The sequence below is a fragment of the Ovis canadensis genome, chromosome 18 (assembly GCF_042477335.2).
Source record: "Ovis canadensis isolate MfBH-ARS-UI-01 breed Bighorn chromosome 18, ARS-UI_OviCan_v2, whole genome shotgun sequence".
In the NCBI taxonomy this organism is placed as follows: domain Eukaryota; kingdom Metazoa; phylum Chordata; class Mammalia; order Artiodactyla; family Bovidae; genus Ovis; species Ovis canadensis.
The window spans coordinates 62,026,207-62,051,262 of NC_091262.1; positions in this window are offsets into that span (position 1 = coordinate 62,026,207).

Consider the following 25,056-nt stretch of genomic DNA (forward strand, 5'->3'; position numbering starts at 1 on the left):
ACCTAGATGTCCATCAGCAGACGAATGGATAAGAAAGCTGTGGTACGTATACACAATGGAGTATTACTCAGCCATTAAAAAGAATACTTTTGAATCAGTTCTAATGAGGTGGATGAAACTGGAGCCGATTTTACAGAGTGAAGTAAGTCAGAAAGAAAAACACCAATACAGTATACTAACACATATATATGGAATTTAGAAAGATGGTAACAATAACCCTGTATACGAGACAGCATAAGAGACACAGATGTATAGTAGTCTTTTTGACTCTGTGGGAGAGGGCAAGAGTGGGATGATTTGGGAGAATGGCATTGAAACAAGTATAATATCATATAAGAAATGAATCGCCAGTCCAGGTTCAATGCAGGATACTGGATGCTTGGGGCTGATGCGCTGGGATGACCCAGAGGGATGGTATGGGGAGGAAGGAGGGAGGGGGGTTCAGGATTGGGAACACATGTACACCCGTGGTGGATTCATGTTGATGTATGGCAAAACCAATACAATATTGTAAAGTAAAATAAAATAAAATATAAGAAAAAATGTAGATATACTGAAAATAGGAATTTTATTTAAACAGAACAAGACTTCCATTTTCTTTCTATGTTGCACCCAATAAAAGCTACAATCTTTCAATGGCCCATAAGGCCCTACATATTCTTGCATTCCGTACTTCTCTGATCTCAACTCCTAGTACTCTCTCCTATGCTCAGTCCTCTCCAGCCACTGACATCCTAGCTATTTCCTCAACACACCAGGCATGTTCTCATCCCATGACTTTGCAGTTATTTCTCTTCCTGAATCATTCTCCCCTCCAGATATCCACCAGGTTCAGTCTCTCACATCCTTCCTGTCTTTTCAAAATGACCTCGGTGAGACCCTCCCTAGCCTTGTCTGTTTTTCCTGCTAGAAAGTAAACTCTAAGAGGGCAGGGATTTTGCGCGCTTTTTGTTTATTACTTTAGTTCCTTTGCCTAGAACAGTGTTTGATATATAGTGGACACCTGATATTCACTGAATAAATGAAGGCACAAATGAAAGAAGAAAGAAAGAGACGATGTGAGATAGACAAATAGAGCAAAGAGTGGCTGGAGAGTACTACGTTTTAAAAGTATATAATTATTTAATGTTATGGAATCATAATTTATAATTAAGAATGATTCCTCTTTTCACTGTTCCATTATACAACATGTTATTTCTGCAACAATTTAATACTTTTTTCATTGCTAATAAATATGGAAGCAGAAGCTGGAGCTTGATTTCTAGATCTTAGACATAGTTGCCTGTGAAAATAATTTATTTGGGGGCCCTCACACTAATTAATTGATATAACAGCTATTTTGCAAAGATGTTCTATTTCATCTCCACCAGTATCTTAGAGAAACACATTCTCTACCTTTTTTCTAAACTTCCACTTGTTCTTGTCATACATACAAGGGCTCCTCTCTGTCCCCTTCTAACCATACCTGCCTTTACTCTTTGTTTCTGTTTGTAGCATGTGACTCACCAAGCCGAGGCTCACTGGGATTTCCAGTTCAGGCAAACATTTCAATACAGACTGAATAATGAGATCCCAGAAAGGTAAACAAGCACTAAGTACATAGTTATACCTGAAGACACACACACGTGTGCGCACATGCACACACAAACTGAAAACGTAGACCAAAGTATTCTGACATCTTTAACTCTACATTCCCAAGGCTGTTGTTTTTAAAATAAAACTCTAGTTTGAATAAAGATAAATGCTCATATAAAGACTGGATCATCGAAAAAGCAAGAGAGTTCCAGAAAAACATCTACTTCTGCTTTATGGACTATGCCAAAGCCTTTGACTGTGTGGATCACAATAGACTGTGGAAAATTCTGAAAGAGATGGGAATACAAGACCACCCGACCTGCCACTTGAGAAACCTGTATGCAGGTCAGGAAGCAACAGTTAGAACTGGACATGGAACAACAGACTGGTACCAAATAGGAAAAAGAGTATGTCAAGACTGTATATTGATACCCTGCTTATTCAACTTATATGTAGTGTACATCATGAGAAATGCTGGACTGGAAGAAGCACAAGCTGGAATCAAGACTGCTGGGAGAAATATCAATAACCTCAGATATGCAGATGATACCACCCTTACGGCAGAAAGTGAAGAGGAACTAAAGAGCCTCTTGATGAAAGTGAAAGAGGAGAGTGAAAAAGTTGGCTTAAAGCTCAACATTCAGAAAACAAAGATCATGACATTTGGCCCCTTCACTTCATGACAAATAGATGGGGAAACAGTGGAAACAGTGTCAGACTTTATTTTGGGGGGCTCCAAAATCACTGCAGATGGTGATTGCAGCCATGAAATTAAAAGACATTTACTCCTTGGAAGGAAAGTTATGACCAACCTAGACAGCATATTAAAAAATACATGAAAAGATGCTCAACATCACTCATTATGAGAGAAATGCAGATCAAAACGACAATGAGGTACCATTTCACGCCAGTCAGAATGGCTGTGATCCAAAAGTCTACAAGCAATAAATGCTGGAGAGGGTGTGGAGAAAAGGGAACCCTCTTACACTGTTGGTGGGAATGCAAACTAGTACAGCCACTATGGAAAACAGTGTGGAGATTCCTTAAAAAAAAAACTGGAAGTAGAACTGTCTTATGACCCAGCAATCCCACTTCTGGGCATACACACCGAGGAAACCAGAATTGAAAGAGACATGTGTAGCCCAATGTTCATTGCAGCACTGTTTATAATAGCCAGGACATGGAAGCAACCTAGATGTCCATCAGCAGACAAATGGATAAGAAAGCTGTGGTACATATGCACTATGGAGTATTACTCAGCCATTAAAAAAGAATACTTTTGAATCAGTTCTAATGAGGTGGATGAAACTGGAGCCGATTTTACAGAGTGAAGTAAGTCAGAAAGAAAAACACCAATACAGTATACTAAAGCATATATATGGAATTTAGAAAGAGGGTAATGATAACCCTGTATACGAGACAGCAAAAGAGACACAGATGTATAGAACAGTCTTTTGGACTCTGTGGGAGAGGGAGAGGGTAGGATGGTTTGTGAGATGGCATTGAAACAAGTATAATATCATATAAGAAATGAATTGCCAGTCCAGGTTCGATGCATGATACTGGATGCTTGAGGCTGGTGCACTGGGATGACCCAGGGGGATGGTAAGGGGAGGGAGGAGGGAGGGGGGTTCAGGAGGGGGAACACGTGTATACCTGTGGTGGATTCATGTTGATGTATGGCAAAACCAATACAATATTGTAAAGTAATTAACCTCCAATTAAAATAAAAAAATTCATATATATATATATATAAAAGCAGAGACATTACTCTGTCAACAAAGGTCCATCTAGTCAAGGCTATGGTTTTTCCAGTGGTCATGTATGGATGTGAGAGCTGGACTATAAAGGAAGCTGAGTGAAGAAGAATTGATGCTTTTGACCTGTGATGTTGGAGAAGACTCTTGAGAGTCCCTTGGACTGCAAGGAGATCCAGCTAGTCCATCCTAAAGGAGATCAGTCCTGGGTGTTCATTGGAAGGACTGATGTTGAAGCTGAAACTCCAGTACTTTGGCCACCTGATGCAAAGAGCTATCTCATTTGAAAAGACCCTGATGCTGTGAAAGATTGAAGGCAGGAGGAGAAGGGGACAACAGAGGATGAGATGGTTGGATGGCATCAATGGACATGGGTTTGGGTGGACTCTGAGAGTTGGTGATGGACAGGGAGGCCTGGCATGCTGCAGTTCATGGGGTTGCAAGAGTCAGACATGACTGAGCAACTGAACTGAACTGAAATGCTCATAAATAAAGATAGATGTTTATAAAATTTATCCAGATCCAATATGGGCAAAATTATGAGTGTGTCATGATGGTTGATGGTGGACTACACTGTGTCAAACAAGAGGAAGGGTACTGTCATTCTCTAATCCCTCTCCTGCCACCCCCAAAAGAGTCAACAAATAAATGTCAAATGCAAATGTTAGAGTATTCTATACTAGTATATTGTGTAAGGAAAAAATACGCAGTTTTTTTACTTTTCTTTTTGGTCATTACCTCTGGGCAGTGTTATTTATCACACTGTGTAGTTACTGGTGAGAGCTCACAAATAGCAATACTGAATACTCATGTGTACTGTCATTGGAAATGGGTGATTTGGAAATCCTGGCCCCAAAGCCAGTGGGATATTACAGCTTAAGTCTTTCTAATATCATGATCTCAATTGAGACCTTCAATCACCTATGAAAGTCCTGCCTTCCAGCTTTAATTTTCCACTTTTCTGTTTTATCTCATGTTTTGTTAAACAATTTCTCAGCAATTCCTATGGAGGTATCATGAGTATATGTTCTCCACTCTCAAGGAAATGACTCATCCTGGCCAGGAAACTTGGGACACATTTAGAACCACCAGGCATTTTCTTAGATTGTTCTACCCTATCTTGGACTTCCTTTCCTTCCCAACAATATTTTTCTACCCTCTTTAGCGCCAATATTATTCATGATAGAGAAGTCAGGATGCTAACTAAACAGACATTCAGAAGAAAAAAGCATCAGGTTTTAGAGACAAATTATGCATAAAGGTTGAGGGAAGTATGGACCTGAAGACAATTTTTCAGGACTTTGGTGTTTTAGAATTCACTAGAAAATACGTCTATGCATATCTGTCTGTGTGTGTGTATGTGTGTGTATACACACAGAGACATAGATTGAGATTAAGATTATATAAAGAATTTGCTCTTATGTTTATGGAGGCTGAGAAGTCCCAAGATCTGTAGCTGATGAACCGGAGAGCTGATCATATCAACTGATGGTTCTACTCCAGTTCTGAGGGCATGGGAACCAGGAGAGCAGATGGGATAATTTTCAGTCCTAGTCCAAATTCAAAGGCAGGAAAAGACCAGGGATTCAGTTCAAAGTCAGGCAGAGAGAGCAAATTCTCCCTTGCTTGCCTTTTTTGTTCTATGCAAGCCTTCGATGGACTAGATGAAGCCCACTCACATCAGAGAGGGCAATCTGCTTTACTCAGTCTACCAATTCAAACATTATCTCATTTGAAAACACTTTCACAGACACTCCAGAATAATGTTCAGCCAAATACCTGGGAACCTGAAAGCCCAGTCAAACTGACACTGAGGGTAGTCAGATGAATTGTGATGTCTCCACTAATAGGAGGAGATAAGAGAGTTGACTTCTGAACATGCATGGTATGAAGCTGCCATGGAATATCCAATTGGAAATGTTTTTCTGAGCTCAGGAAAGATTTTGAGACTCTAGATTCAGATTTGGTGAAAGTTTAAGTCATAGAAATGGATGAAACTAAGAAGAACATATAGATTCATTAACTGCATCATTTATTTATTATTTTTAAAATTGTTTTAAAGTCTTCATTGAATTTGTTACATTTCTTTTTTTTTATATAATGTTTTGGTTTTTTGACCCTGAGGCTTGTGGGATCTTAGCTCTCCCCAACCAGGGATCGAATCTGCACTCCCTGCATTGGAAGGCGAAGTCTTGACCACTGGACCACCAGGGAAGTCCCAACTGCATCATTTATTGAATATCTATTATATGATAGGTAAATAAGAAACACTAGGAATATAATATTTAACAAAATAAAGACAAATCTTACCATCAGTTCAGTTCGGTCGCTCAGTTACGTCTGACTCTTTGGGACCCCATGAATCACAGCATGCCAGGCCTCCCTATCCATCACCATCTCCCGGAGTCTACTCAAACTCATGTCCATCGAGATGGTGATGCCATCCAGCCATCTCATCCTCTGTCATCCCCTTCTCTTCCTGCCCCCAATCCCTCCCAGCATCAGGGTCTTTTCCAATGAGTCAACTCTTCGCATGAGGTGGACAAAGTATTGGAGTTTCAGCTTTAGCATCAGTCCTTCCAATGAACACCCAGGACTGATCTCCTTTAGGAATCTTAGCATCAGTTCAGTTTAGTTCAGTTGCTCAGTCGTGTCCGACTCTTTGCGACCCCATGAATCACAGCATGCCAGGCCTCCCTGTTTATCACCATCTCCCAGAGTTCACTCAGACTCACGTCCATCGAGTCCCTGATGCCATCCAGCCATCTCATCCTCTGTCGTCCCCTTCTCCTCCTGCCCCCAATCCCTCCCAGCATCAGAGTCTTTTCCAATGAGTCAACTCTTCTCATGAGGTGGCCAAAGTACTGGAGTTTCAGCTTTAGCATCATTCCTTCCAAAGTTATCCCAGGGTTGATCTCCTTCAGAATGGACTGGTTGGATCTCCTTGCAGTCCAAGGGACTCTCAAGAGTCTTCTCCAACACCACAGTTCAAAAGCATCAATTCTTTGGCGCTCAGCCTTCTTCACTGTCCAATTCTCACATCCATACATGACCACAGGAAAAATCATAGAATAATGGAGCTTAAATTCCAGGGAGGGAGAAAGATATCAAGTATATAAACAAACGGATTATGTCATCAAAAACGTGGTAAATGCAACAAAGAAAAATTGTGTCAGTCTATAAGCAGATATAACAAGGGAATATGACTTAATCTGGAGGGACTGGGAAGACTTCCACAGAAAGTGATACTTATACTAAAACCTGAAGATTGCATAGACTAAGAAAAAGAGCTTGGTGATGAAGGAACCAAAATTCAGCTTTATGTCTGGAACATAAATGAAGAATGAAGAAGAAGTGTCAAGTAACAAGTCTATAGACATAGTTAAGGTCAGATCACACAGAGCCTTCTAGGCAGTTAAGTTATATTTAATAGGTTAAGCTACTAGTAACAATTCTTTGATAACCACTAGTAATAGTATGCAACCACTCCTTGTCATGGCTTCATGGTAAGCCCAAGATATTTCTTTTTCCCTTGATTTTGGGTTTGACCATGTAACTTGCTTAGGAGGTGAGATGTCAGCAGATTCAGTACAATCAGAAATCTGAAATGTGCAAGCATGGCTGGGCTTAGCCTCTTGGACTTTCACCATCACTACAAAAAGGATATGCCCCAAGCCAGGCTATTATTAGTCAGTAGAGAATGAGAGAATCATGGAAATGATCTGGAGTCAACTTGTCTTTGGAACTAAGCCCAGCTGAATTCTGGCTAGATAATCTGATCTCCAGTCAACTTGCAGACAGGATGTAAAATAAATCATTGTTCCATACCTCAGAGCTTTGGAGTGGTTTGTTATATAGAAAGAACTGACTGATACACAGGCCTTAGGTTTAAGGGAATCGTTAAAGGAGAGAAACCAGAGAGAGAAAAAAGCTAAGAATAAGTCAGAGGTAGAAGGGAAGCAATGAGGGAATCTGTTGTTGTTCAATCGCTAAGTTACGTCTGACTCTTGGTGACCCCATAAACTACAGCATGCCAGGCTTCTTTGTTCTTCACTATCTCCCAGTGAAAGTGAAAGTGTTAGCTGCTCAGTCATGTCCAGCTCTTCATGATTCCATGGACTGTAGCCCACCAGGCTTCTCTGTCCATGGAATTCTCCAGGCAAGAATACTGGAATGGGTCACCATTCCCATCTCCAGGGGATCTTCTTGATCCAGGGATCAAAACAAGGTTTCCTGCATTGCAGGCAGATTCTTTATTGTTGGAGCCACCACAGTTTCCTAGAGTTTGTTCAAAGTCATTAAATTGAGTCAGTGATGCTATCTAACGATCTCATCCTCTGATGCCTCCTTCTCCTTTTCCTTCAATTTTTCCCAGCATCAGAGTCTTCCAAAGAGTTGGCTTTTTGCATCAGGTGCCCAAAGTATTGGAGCTTCTGCTTCAGCATCAATCCTTCAACGAGTATACAGGACTGATTTCCTTTAGGACTGACTGGTTTGATCTCCTTGCAGTCCAGGGGATTCTCAAGAGTCTCCTCCAGCATCACAATTTGAAAGCATCAATTCTTCAGGGTTCAGCTTTCTTTATGATGGTCCAACTCTAACACCTGTACATGAATACTGGAAAAACCATAGCTTTGACTATGTGGACGTTTGTTGGCAAAGTGATGGCTCTGCCTTTTAATACACTGTCTTGGTTTGGCACAGCTTTTCTTCCAAAGAGCAAATGTCTTATAATTTCATAGCTGCAGTTACCATCTCCAATGATTTTGGAGTCCAAGAAGATAAAATCTGTCACTGTTTCTACTTTTTCCTGATCTATTTGCCATGAAGTGATGAAACCAGATGCCATGATCTTAGTTTTTTGAATGTTTAGTCTTAAGTGAGCTTTTTCACTCTCTTTTTTCTCATCAAAAGGAAAGCTTCCTCAGTGGCTCAGTGGGTAAAGAATTCACCTGCAATGCAGGAGTCACAGGAGAATTCGATTCAATCCCTGGGTAGGGAAGATCCCTTGGAGAAGGAAATGCAACCAGCTTCAGTATTCTTGCTTGAAAAATCCCATGGACAGAGAAGCCTGATGGGCTACAGTCCACGGAGTCACAAAGAGTTGGACACAACTGAGCAACTAAGCATGCATATCATATCAACGAGGGAATAGTGTTCAGGAAACCAGGATGGAGGGAATTTCAAGGCAGAAATTTTCAAATTCCACAGAAAGATCACCTAGAATGCAGAGTAAAAATAAACCACTGACGTAGTAAATTAGAAGTAATTTTTGATGACTTTGGGAAAAGCAGCATCAGTTAGTTTGGTATAAGCAGAAAGCATTTTTCAGTGGGATGAAAAATAAGGGGAAAGGGAGAAAGTAGAGGCACGACCTGTAGACCACTCCTAAGTGGTGCAAGGAAATAAAAGAAAGCGGAGTCAAAAATAAGACAAGGACCACCAGAGCAAACCTGAATTGAATTTGTTTTTGAATTTGCCAAGCAGAAGGACACCAGGTCATTCAAGGAGAGTTCAGTGGGTCTCCACAAGCTGACATAGGAAGGAATAGATATGAGGCCAAGTTATGTTATAGTCACAGGCTTGCCTGCCTGGAGCGCTCAGTTGTGTCTGACTCTTTGCAACCCTATGGACTATAGCCCATCAGCCTCCTCTGTTCGTGGGATTTCCCAGGCAAGAATACTGGAGGGGGTTGCCATTTCCTCCTCCAGGGGATCTTCCTGACCCAAGGATCGAACCCATGTTGCCTTTGTCTCCTGAATTCCAGGTGTATTCTTTACTGCTTGAGCCAATAGGGAAGACAAAGAGGGAGTTCATTCCACAGGAGAAAGGATTCTATGTACTAATTTCTAATCGGTTAAGGGAGGATTATAAATTATCACTTGGACTGATCATAAGTCTGATGTATATAACAAAAGTATGACAAGGGTTTTTAAGAATCCCAGAAATGCTTTCTCAGGATAGAAAGGTGTACTGGGTATTTTCATATGCACTTTCACATGCTTGGGGCTTGGCAAACGTTTCTCTTGCCCCAGGCGAGGACTTGAAGGGACTGTATGTCAAGGATACTGCTTTTAGAGCAAAGATGCTTTGAACAGATTTCTAGTTTAAAGTATTTGATGGGGAGAGTGAGAAAGTGACAAATTTATGAAATACTCTGAGACCAAGAACTTCAGGAAGAAGTGGAAATACTCTTCCTTGAACATGGCAGGTGACCCAGAATGGAACTGAGGTTGAGAGTAGAAACGGATGGCTGAGAAACTTCACGCCCCATTGCCTCTGCTTTCTCTGAGAAGTCCAAGGTGGACCATCTACTAGAGAGAAGGGACTACAGATTTATCCTTTTTGTGATCACCTTCTTGTTCCAAATACATTTTTTTTTATTTTTTTTAATTTTAGTTTTTTATTTTTTAAATTTTAAAATATTTAATTCTTACATGCATTCCCAAACATGAACCCCCCTCCCACCTCCCTCCCCATAACAACTTTCTGGGTCATCCCCATGCACCAGCCCCAAGCATGCTGCATCCTGCGTCAGACATAGACTGGCGATTCAATTCACATGATAGTATACATGTTAGAATGTCATTCTCCCAAATCATCCCACCCTCTCCCTCTCCCTCTGAGTCCAAAAGTCCGTTATACACATCTGTGTCTCTTTCCCTGTCTTGCATACAGGGTCGTCATTGCCATCTTCCTAAATTCCATATATATGTGTTAGTATACTGCCAAATACATTTTTAAGAATGCAGTTTTGCTCACAGCAACTTTTACACATCTCAGTTCATGTCATATTTTAACCTTCCTGACAGTCTAACTTAATCTAAAGTTCATGAATAAACATGGGAGTATAAGTTAATTAATAAAAATTTGGAAGGCAATATGGCAATTGGTATCAATAATGTTAAATATTCATACACCTTGAGTTAGTAATTCCACTTCTATGAATTCACAGAAATTAGAAAACAACACACAAGATGGTAATTGAAGAATTCTTTGCATTAGTTATCATATTAAACTGAAATACACACTGATAGGGATTTTTAAAGAGAAATTAGAGCATGAACATACAATAGAATTCTATGCAAAAATAAAAATTACAATATGGATCTATGCTTATGCCTGTAATAGTATTGTTGAATCAAGAAAAGTTAGGGATTAGTAGCTTGATACTATATGTGATTCTATTTACATAAAATTGTTTATATTGGTGTGTGTGTGAGAGAGAGAATGAGAGAGAAAAGTAAATAAAGATCAAAATGTTAACTGTACTTATTTATTGGTTGAAGGATATGGAGTTGCATTTACTTTCTTCTTTTTATTTGTTGTACTGTTTGAATATTTTATATTAAACATTTATCACAGGTGTTATATAAAGAATGAAAGACGGCTTCTATGCATAGACTAGGTTGTTTATTCCTTTGCTGATACATTAGCTCAAAAGCAACCCCCAGCACCAAACTCGAATTTTAACACATCCAATTATTTTCAAAATAGAGCATGCAAGCAGATTTTTACCTATTTAAAGCCTGTCTGCTCTGCTTACCCTACGTACCTTCACTGGACAGCGGCAGCCCATCATTATCCATTGATAAGATAGAGCCTGGTTATAAGACCCCAAGCTGCTATGGCCCTTTGGGGCTCTCAGACCCAGAGACCCCCTGACATTTCACAGTAACACTGTCTCGAAGTGGAAGCCTTCCTGTGATCTTCTTCTCCTCCAAGAGTCTCTTCCCTCCTCCCTCCCATTTTGGATGCCTCCTTGCCTGAAGCCTCTGCAGGTCTCAGGCTGTGAAGGACTTCCCCTCCCACAGCCCTGTATGTTACTCTGCCTTCCATGGCATTTTTTACATTGATCAGCCCTCAAAGTCCTTGAACCCTCTACAATAGGCACTTGTAATAGCACATAAAAATAATACAACAGTTTTTAAAAGCATTTTTTAAAAGAATTTAAATGGGCCCACAGCCTGTGCCAGGAGGAAACTGGGCAGGCTCCAGCTTTCAAGAAAAGCTGCCTTGCAAAGCAAGGACCCAGGGGCTCAAGCCTCCAGTCAGAATCTCAGCTGCCAGCCAAAGTCAGACAGGAAGTATCTTTCCAGGACCACAAAGTCACTTTGTCCTGCTTTTTTATCTCAAATACCCTTTGTTTTTAATATTACCCAGTCTCCGTGACTGGTAAGCAGGCAGTGGATATTCTAGGTGTCATTTCAGGCCAATTGTCCTGGTCTTAACCCAAGTGAGTCATCATGGACCTCCCACAACTTCCTCCCTCCCCTCATGTGATACTTGTTCCTTCTATAAAAGCTCACAGATTCATTTGAACATTGTTTTTCTTCCTCCTACCCTGTCAGCTTGCAGGCCAGCAAGCTCCCACATTCCTCCCCTCAGGGAAGCTCTCCTTCCTTTGGAAAGAGTCTTAATCTTGGTGTCCTCAGTCATGCTTTAGAATCCAAATGCAGTGTGTAGATACAATCTGAATCTCTTGGATCTTTCTCTACTTGCAAGATTGAGAGTTGTTATTTAATTTTCCAGCCCCTACTCCATAAATAAATTTTTTTGCGATCAGGTAAAATCTTGATTACTAACTAGGAAATGATCATCAATTAATACAGGACTTTGGTGGCTCAGACGGTGAAGAATCTGCAGTAGACCTGGGTTCAGTCCCTGGGTCGGGAAGATCCCCTGGAGATGAGACTGGCTACCCACTCCAGTATTCGTGCCTGTAGCATTTTATTGGATAGAGGAGCCTGGTGGCTACAGTCCATGGGGTTGCAAAAGGTTGAACATGACTGAGCAACTAAAGAAAAGATTATGAAGCATACCATAACTCATATCTCTATTCCTATATTTCAGACTGTACTGCAAATGTGCAAATTTAACAGATGCTCTTGTTCACTTGACATGCAAAAGAAACACACAGTTACTATATACTGAACCTTGATTAGACTCAAATAGATGAGATAGGTGTTAAGAGTGATTCTCATTTTTCACTGAGGAATCCAACTCACCTTTGAGAAAGCAGGAGAGAGAGTTGCCCTAGAGTGAGAGGGAAGGTAGTCATGGAAAAGGCAGACTAATTTCCCGAATGCCAATACCATGATCGTTGGAGATGTTCCTTGATCATCTTTGCCTCCTTTCTCTTCAAATAAAAAGTGGTCGGTGTTTGTATTCCTCACGTGAGGTAGTTTGTGATTTAAACAACAGGGGGGTATGGAAAATCATATTCAAAAATTCATTTTGTCTTTATCCTACTGGACAAAGAAAAACCAAAGAGGTATCTGAAGTGAATTTCAATCCTTGTAAGCTTTGCCATTTCTCTCTCCTAGGCCTTTTGCAAAGAGTGATTGCCAGGTGAATGGACCTTTGTGGCATTTTAGTAAAAACCATTTTGATAGAATTATATGTTTCCTTTTCACCCCAGATCTCTTTTTCCATATACTTCTTGTTCCTGCCCTTGTCTCACTGTGCACTGGAAGTGATTTACTCAGGCCACAGAAAGTCACTCAGCTTCTTTCTAAATGTCAATTCTAGGAATTTTCTCACACATTTTTAGAGCCATATCATGGTTAAAAAGACTTCCAAATCAGAGACTTTAATTACTGTCACTACTAAGGGCACACCAGCCTCTCCATAATGACTAAGTTAACAGCCTTCAAAATACCGTTCTAACAGCAACCCAGGTTTTTCAAGCATTAAGCGGTTTCATCATTTCCTTACTTTCATTAAAAAAAAAAAAAAAAAACTAGGAATATGCTTCAAAGAATAAACTTCAAAACTTTAGCTTTTACATTTGGTTCACTGTTGTATATAATTAACACATTCTTGTTCTCTTCTCGACTTAATTTAGAACAGCATTAAATTCCCATGCAACCCACAAAAGTATAAGTAGTTTATTGTAATGCGGTCAAGAAACTCAAGTGTGAGTCGGCAAAAGCTTCACCCAGAGATATCTGGAAACCAACTTGCCAGGAATGGGCTGATGCAGACTTGTGAAGAAGCAGCTTAGCATGTCTCCCATTTGGTTTGGAGTATTGGTTCTCTTCCAAGTACCCTCAGAGCCACGTCATCCCCATCACTGGCTTGAAAGACCCCCGGAATGTGACGCTCCTCCCCTCACAGGAAGAGTATCTTCCAGCACTCACACTGCAAGGGATCGCTTTACTGACTGAGCGACTTGATAAACCAGGTGCTAGAGAAGCCACTTGAGCAGTGGCCTCTCGAACACAATGTCTCTTCCTTGTCGTCTATACCCATTAGTGACTCTCCTGGGAGCAATTTCCATTCTGGGGACAAAGCCATCTTCTTCCTAGCTTCCCACTAAATATTTCTCAGTATTTAAAAAAAAAAAGCCACGTGGTAATAACAATAAAATAACAATCAGTAATAACAATAACAAACACTCAGAGGGCACTTATTTTGTTTCAGAACAGTGTCCAAAGTGCTTTGAACATGCATTAACTCATTTGATCATCATAAAATTTCTATGAGGCTGGTACCGTTATTATCTGCTATTTTACAGATGCTTTTTTTGATGACGTGTGCCTATTGCTTTCCCACTGACTTAAGGGTCCCTTTCTCCTACTTAGAGTCCTATAACAACATGCAAAAGCTTTTTAACAGTAAGTAGAACATATTTCAGTCTTGCCAGTGTCAGTATGTGCTGCTGCAAAATCCCTGGCAGGAGAGGATAGAAGGAGTCAGTGCGTGGTGAGTGGAGACAGAACTAGACAGAGGTTCAGACAGCATTAGCGGTCTCATAGCACAAGGAGGGGACTTGGGGATTTCTTTGCCTCTTGCGGTTATAGGATGTCATCTAATTTTTGGCAATATTCTGAGATGCCCTCTAAAGATATCCTTTAAGGAAGAACTGGTGACAAAAATTCTAGGAGGGAATGGCATAGATGTCTAGTTGCTGTCTCAATATCCATTTACTCTTTCTTTCTTTGTAAGAGACCTCCGATTACATAAGATGGTAACGTCTGGCTGAAATGATGTGTTTCTCAGCTTCCCTAGGTACCGAGGTGGCCATTAAACTGAGCTATTACCTACAATATGAGCTATTAGATGGAGAAGACAGACAGCCAGGATGTGGCACTTTCCCTCTCCTCTTTCCTTCATCTTGCTTCCCTGAATGCAGATTTGATGGATGGTTTCCCAACACCATATTGGACTACTGGGATGACTCTGAGGATGAAATTCAAATGCCAGGAATGGAAGGGTAGAAATAAAAATGCAAGGTGGGTCCCTGGCGACCATGCAGTCACTACATTTGGAAAACTGCAAATGCTCATACTGATTTTATGTGAGGTAAATGCAGTACACTGGAGAAGGAAACGGCAACCCACTCCAGGATTCAACAGCAAAAAAGCAATATATGGTCATGTGTTTAAGCCGCTATTACTTCTGACTTTTTTATATATGATTATAACATGATTCTAAATGAATACACAAAGTCAACTGGGGGTTTTATGGGAAGAACCTTTCTTTCTTTTTTTTTTTTCTTTTTACAAGGCAAGAAAACTTAAAAGACCTCTCTATCAATAGCTTGAGGAGAAAGGCCAAGAGATGAAATTTGGGCCGAGAACTTCCCAAGCCCTGAATGAGGGAATTAATCTCTCTACTTCTTAGTTGTCTCATTTCTGAAACAAGGATGCTAAATTTGATATCATATTAAGGCTCCTTTACAGGTTGAAAATCCTATAGATTTTTCAAGTTAGCAAGAACAAGACACATGCCAGAATTGCTCGCCAAACCCTGCTAAAAGGGCATCAGTCTGAGTGAACTGGGTGATTTCCTCTTTGTAGAGATCGGGGTACCTGAATTGAATTCAACTGAAATCCTGTCTCAGGTAGCAGGGCCAGTAGGAGATGCCCCTTTGCACAGAGTTGCTACTACTTTTGAATCAGATCATGGTTGCCATAATCAAGGACCATTTATTTGGAACAAACAGAAGCTCATTTAAGCTGAAGCTAAAGCATTCCTTGTCCAAGTAATATAGAGATATCTTACTGAGTTGGCAGGAAGTCCCAACAGGGAAACTGGGATAGAAAGTTGAGAATTCCCTTTCTTCTCTCTGGTCAAAGTGATATGCAATCTTTGCTTTCCTTGCCTGCTTCTCACTGCTGTCTAGCTTTCTCTACTGCAGTGCTTATGAGGTAGAAAAATTAAAAAAAAAAAAAAAGGCTTTCCCAGCTCTACACAATCTCATTTTCAAGCTAATACACCACACTGAGATAGAATTCAAATTGTTAATGAAGTCTGTTTGGCTCAGGTTTCATTAGTGATGGCCCTGGGTTTAAGGTCATGGGCAGGGCTTAGGGGCTGGTTCTTTAGGAAGGAGCATGCCTGGGGAGGGATGACTTGGATCTTCAGAGAAACAGCAAGAAGGTCTTCAAGCATTCCTCTCTAGGAGGGGATTCATTTCTTCACAATCAAAGAGCTGTCCATGGGACTCTGCTCAAGTAGGGAAGGGCACATGACCATGTGTCACACCAAGATACCAGCTTGTGCTTCCAAACTTCCTGGAGAGGTAACACTATGTCACTGTTTTGAGTCTGTAACACCTGTTACGGATGAGCAGTAAGACATGTGCATGGGTATACTTGGGATGATTATAGTTAATGGAAATAACTATATTGGGAAACTTTTGTTGACAATCTAGCAGCACCCCTTCAGATAATTAAAGTGTCAGAAGCAGAATGAAAGCTGCTAATTTAACCTCTCTTTTATCTCTTCCTCTAGCTCCTCCTAATCTAACCCCTCTTTTATCTGTTTCTCTACCTGTTACTTCCATTTCTATTTTTGTGCATACCTTATCAGTATTATTCAGATTTTTCTAATTACTATCTTAACTAGTTCTAAACTCCATTATTTGTGAAGCATCTTGATAATTAACTGAATGTCTTTAAATTTTAATTGGATGGAATTCATTATTTGATAGCATATTTATAATTACTAAAGTGTAAAAGACATTTTAGTAATAGGCATCCATGATTATTTTCTATAATACTACAAATAAATAAGAGTGTTTTTATTTATTTTAGAATTTGGCTCAAAATAACAGTTTCCATATCTTTCCTATCTCACATTAATAATTAATTTTACCCTTGAGAAGATAGGTTTTGGCCACTTAGTAAGATTTTCTGGTTTTTCAAAATTTCAAAAAATTTCAAAAATTTCAAAAAGTAAAGGGTAAAGTAAGTAAAAAAAGTAAATAAAACCTTTACTTCCTTAAAGTACAGAAAAAATGAAATATAATTCCGGGAGAATACATAAGTGAGGAAGTAATAAATTATCTGGATTTAAAATTTACAAGTTATGATAGGTTGAATAGATCGCTGAATTTTTTTTGTAGTAAAATTTCAGATAGATTTTTATTATTTTTGCTATAGCCTTCATTGCTATATCATTGATTGATGATAGTATTACAAATAAAATATCCACTTAAATAGGCACTGGGGTACCTCTGTTTGTCAGTATATTTAATTTATTATGTAAAGTCACTGAATTTTAAACTTGGATTTTCATTATGTAAAGTGACCAAAACAGTATCTGAATCTACCACTCCGTGTTGCTGTTCAGTCACTAAGTCATGTCCTACTCTTTGTAACCCCAGGGACTACAGTAAGCCAGACTCTCTGTCCTTCACCATCTCCCAGAGTTTGTGCAACTTTATGACCATTGAGTCAGTGATGCTGTCTAACCATCTCATCTTCTGTGGCTCTCTTCTCTTTTTGCCTTCTATCTTTCCCAGTATCAGGGTCTTTTTCAATCAGTTGGCTGTTCGTATCAGGTGGCCAAAGTATTGGAGCTTCAGCATCAATCTTTCCAATGAATATTCAGGGTTGATTTCCTTTAGGATTGACTGGTTTGGTCTCCTTGCAGTCCAAGGGACTCTCAAGGGTCTTCTCCAACACCACAATTCAATACTCCATATGATTACTAAATTTATCAAATAAAATAATGGTTATGAAACTAACATATAAAATGTAAATATGCCCAGCACCCTACAGCGGTATCAACAGGAAATTTACCCACCTTTCCAAAACTGCCAGATGATGAACAGCAGTTGTCAGAAGCAAAAGTAGATGAAGCATAAGTAATGTGGGTCACCTGAACTGAAATTGGTGCACAGCACAAGAGTAAACAGACCTCTCTATGTTAAGTATGAGTGAGACATCATGATTAGGGGTAAATTAATGTGCTATTTCATCAAGGCAGCATGTCCATGCAACGTAACAGAAGAGCTTTTAGAGGAGACTCTCTGTAGTTAAATGTGATGCTTACTAATCAATCATCATTTATTCTTCTATCATGTAAAGTGCCAGACCACTGATTTGACAAGAATCTTATGAATTACTTTAAATGTATTCCTGATGTGTAATCAATATCTCTAGCAGACTTCAAGAATGCATTTCAGTGTGCACATGCTTATTAGCTATATCAAAATCAGACTTAACCTGAAGCCAGTATCATCAAATCATTCAAGAGCTTACTGCTGGCTTAGTAATTGTCACTGGGAAAGCTGAAGGGACAGCCTAATAGAATATAAAATTGTAGGCTTATCTTCCTCAAGTTTTATAAAAATGTATTACAGCAGACCTAACTAGACATATGAAAAAATACCATAACTCATATGAGTATTATATGCCTCCTCTAAAGGAATTTCATATTCCGAGATCAGAAAGTACTCAATCATCTAGATCGAATTGCATTAAAATTTGACTTCCTTTTCTTAAAATCTTGTATTGGTAGCTTGTTGGTGTCTGGCCCCGGCATCTGAGAACAAATTACTTGTCTCAACTGTCTAAAGATAGTCTATTCAGAGGTGTGCACATAAGCTGCGTCCCAGACCTGTCATCACAAAGAGGTAAACTAAAAACCAATACAAGCTGAAGAAACAAACTGTCAGATCTCTGACTCTAAGGGGCAACTCTATACCACTTTGCTCTTAAATCTGACACTCTTGATTTTTCCAGGAGTCTACCTGAAAATAGTGGGCTAAATGGATTCTTCTTTGCCAGTGCCTATATACCCCACCCCAGCAAATGGGCTGTCACATCAAAGAAGTGCATTGAGTTCTCCTACAGTGAAGACGTGAAGAAGAGAAAGTGTTCCTGCTCCTGCACTCATGGAAAAGAGAAACCAGCATGTGTAGGCTTAGGAAAATGATCATGGAGACATGCACAGAAAAATAAACAGTGATGAACTCTGCATGCAAGAAAGGGGTGATATACGTATGGATGTATGCAACTTGTTTTTGTCTCTTTTTGCTTACTTAGAGGTTCAAAATTCTCTGTGGTAAACATGTAGTGCTTTTGCAATAAGAAAAAAAAAAGTATAAAAAGAAAAATCCTGCTACAGTATGGTTATGAAACACAAAAGTTCTGTTTTGGTGTATTTACTCAGTCAAGGGATGTGGTCATTCTCAGGTCAAAGACAAGGACCAGATATGAGGCTTCTCTGGTGGCTCAGTGGTAAAGAATCCACCTGGCAATGTAGGAGACATGTGTTCTGTCCCTGCTGCGGGAAGATCCAACATGCTGTGGTGTAACTAATCCTGTACGTCACAACTACTGAGCCTGAGCCCAGGAAGCGCAACTGCTGAAGCCTGCATGCCTTAGAGCCCATGCTCTGCAACAAGAGAAGCCATCACAATGCCATATATATATATATATATATGGACCAGATACGATTTAGGGAGATGCTAGATTTCAGAACTCCAGTTCTATATTGTTTTATCCTTTCAAAATATGATAATCTCTTAAAATCACTATGTATTTATCAATATTTACCATGAACCTTACTAAAACAAGTTGTTGTTATATTTGTGCAAGTCTGGTGAGAGAATGAGTTGCTAGCTAGCCTAATGCAGGGCAATGCTTCCCTGTCCTCACAGGATGAAGCTTTTATGGGTTCATGATCAATGAGAAAAATAACAAAAATGTGATGAGCTTTTCATAAACAAAGCTAATTTAACTTTTAAACTTTATTTTTAAGAATAGTGATGATACTAGTTCCTCTACACCCCCATAGAGTCTATCCCCATTATCTCTGGATTTCATCTATTTATGAATTTGCCTCCTTGCTAAAATATACAGACACGCACCAAGCCAAGAAAAAACTGAATCACCCAATGGGCACATTCTCATCAAGGTCAAACACAGTGATGCTCTCTGACTTCTTATTTCAGCTTTCATGCATAAACATGCCTTTTCCATGGTCCATTTAATGACATATTCTTTGTATTTTTTCTTAATGATTTTGCAATTTAAAATGGCTCCCAACCATAGTGTGGAAGTGCTATCTAGTGTCCCCAAGCACCAGAAGGCTGTGATGTGCTTATGGAGAAAATATATGTGTTAGATAAACTTTGTCAGGCACAAGTTACAGCGCTGTTTGGCTGTGAGTTCAATGTTAATAAAGCAACAGTATATATTAAATAAGGTGTCCTTAAACAGAAATACACATAAAACAAGGTTGTGTATGACTGACCAATGAAAATGTTATGTATGACCAGAGGCCTTTTAGGAAACTAACCTTATAATTCCTCTGGGAGTAATGGTTCAGTATTTGCTAATGCACTGTTACCAACAAGTTCATAGAACACAACTCTCATGAGTAACAAGATATAGTTTATAAATATAATATATATGTACATAAAATTTTTAATTTTATACTTTTTTAATTTTATACTTGATGTTCATCCTCACATATTCCTGTTTTAAATATGATATCCATACAAAATTCAAAGTCGGAACAATTCACCCTCATTCAAACATCATTTATCAAACATCTTTCATTCTTTATGAGTTTGTCCTAAGGGCACAATGATGGAGAAGACAGTGACAGGACATGCTCTTTTGGAATACATACTTTAGGGGAAGACACAGTCTACTCCCCCCGAAAAGACAAGCAAGCATATAAATGAAATGACTGGACATGGTAATTTACTTTATGAAAAGAATAAAGAAGGGACTAAGATGAAAAATGAAAATGGGCAGTTTGGTCAGAGCAGGTCTCTGTGGGGAGGAAATGTTCCTGAAAGAAGGAATCAGCCAGTTGACAGGGGGAAGCCATTCCATTCAGACGGGAGATTTTATGTTGAGACCAGGACGGGGGAACGTGCCTGGCCCGTTCAAAGAACTAGAAGATGACCAGTGTGACTAGAAGACGATGGGATGGGAACAGAGTAGAAGTGGAGATGTAAACAGGGCACAAAGGATGCAAGAACTGTAGCCTCTGGTACAGAATGAGCTTTTACTTCATTATTATGGGAAATCACAGCAGGCTATGGCTTTTCCAGTGGTCATGTATGGATGTGAGAGTTGGACTACAAAGAAAGCTGAGCACCAAAGAATTGATGCTTTTGAACTGTGGTGTTGGAGAAGACTCGAAAGTCCCTTGGACTGCAAGGAGATCCAACCAGCCCATCCTAAAGGAAATCAGTCCTGAATATTCATTGGAAGGACTGATGCTGAAGCTGAAACTCCAATACTTTGGCCACCTGATGGGAAGAGCTGACTCAATGAAAAGACTGATGCTGGGAAAGACTGAAGGCAGGAGGAGAAGGGGATGACAGAGGATGAGATGGTTGGATGGCATCACTGACTCAATGGACATGAGTTTGAGTAAACTTTGGGACAGGGAGGCCTGGTGTGCTGCAGTCCATGGGGTTGCAAAGAGTCAGACATGACTGAGCGACTGAACTGAACAGCAGATTTTAAGCAAAGCATTGACATGACTTCATTTTCACTGTAAGACCATTTTTGCTGTGGTACAGAATGGACCAGAGAAGAGAGAGCACTGAAATCTGGGCACCCAGGGAGAAGTCTGTTACAGTAATGTGAGTATAAGATCACAATGGCCTAATAGAGGTGAAGCAAGGGGCCTGAAGCCAAGAAATCTCTGGACATAAAAGGACATAGGAATGAATTGGATTCAGGAAAAGTGAGTATTCAAGGGGAGCCCTAGATTCCTGGCTTTATTACAAAGGGATAAGAATGTTTACTTTACACAGTGTTCTAAAGGTTAAATAAGGTATTCCACGCAAAACACTTATCATGATGCTTGGCACACACAGTAAGTACTACATGAATATTAGCTATTATTATCAGATAGTGTATAGAAATAGGTGCTATTTTGTGTTTAAAACAGTATTTTGTAAGTAGTTAAATGTCTCTCTGGGTATGTTATCATAGGGAGTGATAGTGAATTTAAGGCGAAATTAGAATACTTTTGACAGAAGGGTCCAAGAATATTGAAATCCTGAATCATTATATCCTGCCTTCTGGTGAAGTCTCCCAGTTAAAATAACAGTCAGTTTACATCTAGAATTTGGGTCCCCAAATCCAATCTAATTTAGACTGGACCATTAGGACAGTCTTCGTACCACACCCAGTTAGCCTGTGCTAGCTTCTAAGGGAAGCAGGCTTGTTCGCTTATCCTGTGACACCACCCTGCTCCAGTGGAGACTGCATCTAAGGTCAGGCTGTGTGACTAGGAGCCGTCCTTAACCTCTTGGGAAACTCTGCCCACCTGAAGCACAGTCATGGTCTTGGACTACTCTTAGGAACAGCAAAAGGACTCATGTGAGGCGACAAGGGAAGGCAGAGTTCCTGAGCTCCCTTTGGAGGACAAAAGGTACACTCCAAATTGACTTGGACAATTCTTTTTCTCATGGCTTGAGCTCAAATGGACTCATTTCACTCTCTGGCCAAATTAGTATAGATCCTGGAATTATCAGGGAGTAGGAATATGATATACTAATTAAATTAGCCACAGTAAAGACTGCTCCCTCAGAGACGCACATAATGAAGTCTGGGGCATGTGAGGTTGGCCTCTTTCAGATCACGGTGTTAATGGCTGAACCAGTCTCCTGGCTGCAGGCATGCTCACTCACTCATTTACAGAGTGCCTGTTCATCAGACCCATCACACAACAATCCAATTACTTTTAGTTTTCATAACTTTCAACATAAGGAAAACTGGATTATATCACTCTTTCCTGGTAAAGGTGGATTTGTTTGTTTTAAAATATCAATCAAGTTCAGTTTTGTAAATACAGCTCAACCTCTAAAATTTTAAGTATAACAGGATAGGTAACCCATCTTTTTTTATTTATCTAATTGCTTGAGCACAAAATGCTTATTTGCCACCCAGGGTAAAGTTGTTGAATGAATCATTAATTTATTTTGCTGCCTGGATTTGGTTAACATGTCAGTTCTCCCTAAGGAAGATACTTTTTACTGCCATGGTGCACTAGTTATCATTTATTCATTAGATTTCTTAAAATGTGTTTGTGTTTTAAGATTAGTTACTAGGTAGAAATAATAATTTTTAAAATATTAAGGACTTCCCACGATAATATTCGAAGGTACACACACACACACACACACACACACACACACACACATAAAGTATATATACGTTTGGAATCCTATCTTGTCACTCTGGGATGGTAGGCAATCGAAAGAAGAAACCTGTAAACATGCTGAAAACAGCAGTCAGGGAAGTCTGGAGATGCTGGCTTCTCCTATATAGTTTTCTGATTTCAGCTGCTTATGATTGCATGTGCTCATTCAGTCTTGTCCGACGCTGAGACCTCATGGACTGTAGTCCACCAGACTCCACTGTCCATGGGATTGTATAGGCAAGAATACTGGAGTGGGTTGCCATTTCCTCTTCCAGGGGATCTTCCTGACCCAGGGATCAAACCCACATCTCTTGCAGCCCCTGCATTGGGAGGCAGATTCTTTATCACTGCTATATCCTTCTTATAAGAAAAGGAGAGAAGACCACATGCAGACAGGCAGAGGACTTCCCTGCTGGTACAGCGGATAAGACTCTGCCTGCGATCCCTGATACTATAATGGCATAGACTGAATTAAGTCAATGCTTACAATGCTGGTTAGCCATCAGAAAGGACCAGAGACAGATCACATAAAAAGAGCTGAGGAAACAATGTATATGGATGCATATCATAACTATGGCAAATTTCTATTCTAAGAACCAATTAATGCAAAGTCAGTGAGTCCTCTACTGTTTTAAAGAGTTCAGTTCATATCCATCAGAACTTAAAATACACAGTGATAGTAGTGATTAATTGCTATAGTTATCATAGCGTGAATGTACAATAAACTGGAACTCATTGGAGATGTCATCTGCTATAGAGCAAAATTCAGTAGAACATAGATTGATTTTAGACTCCTTTAAATTACAGGCATTCATCATAGAAAACTAATTTGTCCCAAGTTCCTGAGAGATGCAAACTTCTCATTATTCAAGAATTAATACATAAAATATTATATTGTTTATGTATATATACTATATATAGTATAAAATATACTGTATATGTAAACACAATGTATGATCAAAATAATTAAGCATAATAAAATCTAATCCTTAAAAATCTCATGCAATACAACTGAGTCTTTATTTGCTAGTTCCTGAAATATTTGAATTGCTTTAAGGTTATTCTTTCAAACACCAATTACCAGTTATCTATGCATAACACAGTATCAAAAAGTTCTGCACTAGTTTTGTGAATATCAGATAATTGGGTCTTTTCTGTATTGTGGGCCACCCAGTCCCACAGACTAACCTTAAGATTGTTTCTGTTACTCAGTCCTATTTTAGGACAATGAAATTTTTGATTCTCCTGAAATTTCACAAGTTCATTTACCAGCTGTCTCAGTTTTAGAACAGCTTTTTTTCCTCATGATAGAACAGCTCATATCAAGTAATTTCACCCCCGAAAAAAGCACGACACAGAAAAACAACATTGAGAGTTACATTAAAATGTAATCTTTAGATTGTAAAATAACCAGGAATACAATTTCCACCCAATTAAGTAGCAGAGAATACATTCTAATGACTGCATTTCCCGAAGCTACCAGCAATCCTTGGTAAACAAACCGCATGCTAATTCACCAGGTAACTGAGAACACCAGAATAATAAAGTTCCTTTTAAGTGTGCTGAATATAAAAACAAATAAACAAAAACAATAAAAGTGTGCAGCAATCAAACAAAGCCTGTCGTTTTTTGTAATGAACCATGTAATTACCAAAAAGGCTAATGTTAGTGAAGATAAAACAGAAACCTTCTAACTAAAACGTTCATAGAGCTGAAATCTGGTTAAGTTTTGTTAAAACAATAAAGCAATGGAGCACAAGCAGTGGTACAAAAGAACAAAATTTTCCACCTCCTGGGAGGAAAATTACAGAATGTGCTAACAGTGGGTGAGGAGATAGTTTACTTGGGTGGGACAAAAAAGTAATAAACAACAATAATCAAGTTAACCAGTCAGCATCCCAATTGTTGAATCCAACTGCATCTAGGCTAATTAAAGGAGCAATGACAATGCGAAAGTATTTTGAAACATGCTTATATATATATATATACATGTATATATATATATATATATATATATATATATATGAGGCAAACCTGAGGCATTTACGTTGACACTGACGGACATTCTTCTATCAAAATGTTCTCATTTAATAGCTTCGTCCCATGAAATGACTAAACAAGCAGCAGGCAAGCTATTCAGCTGGCCACCTAGGTGCTTGTTTCAACATTTATTAAGAAATAATGTCAGTAATATTTTTTTAATTTGTTCTATGTTTTTAATTTTTGTCACTAATATAGGAAATCTGAGATACTGTAGAACTGACATTGAGAGAGTCACGCCCTGAATTACATCTTGTTATTAGTCAATGCA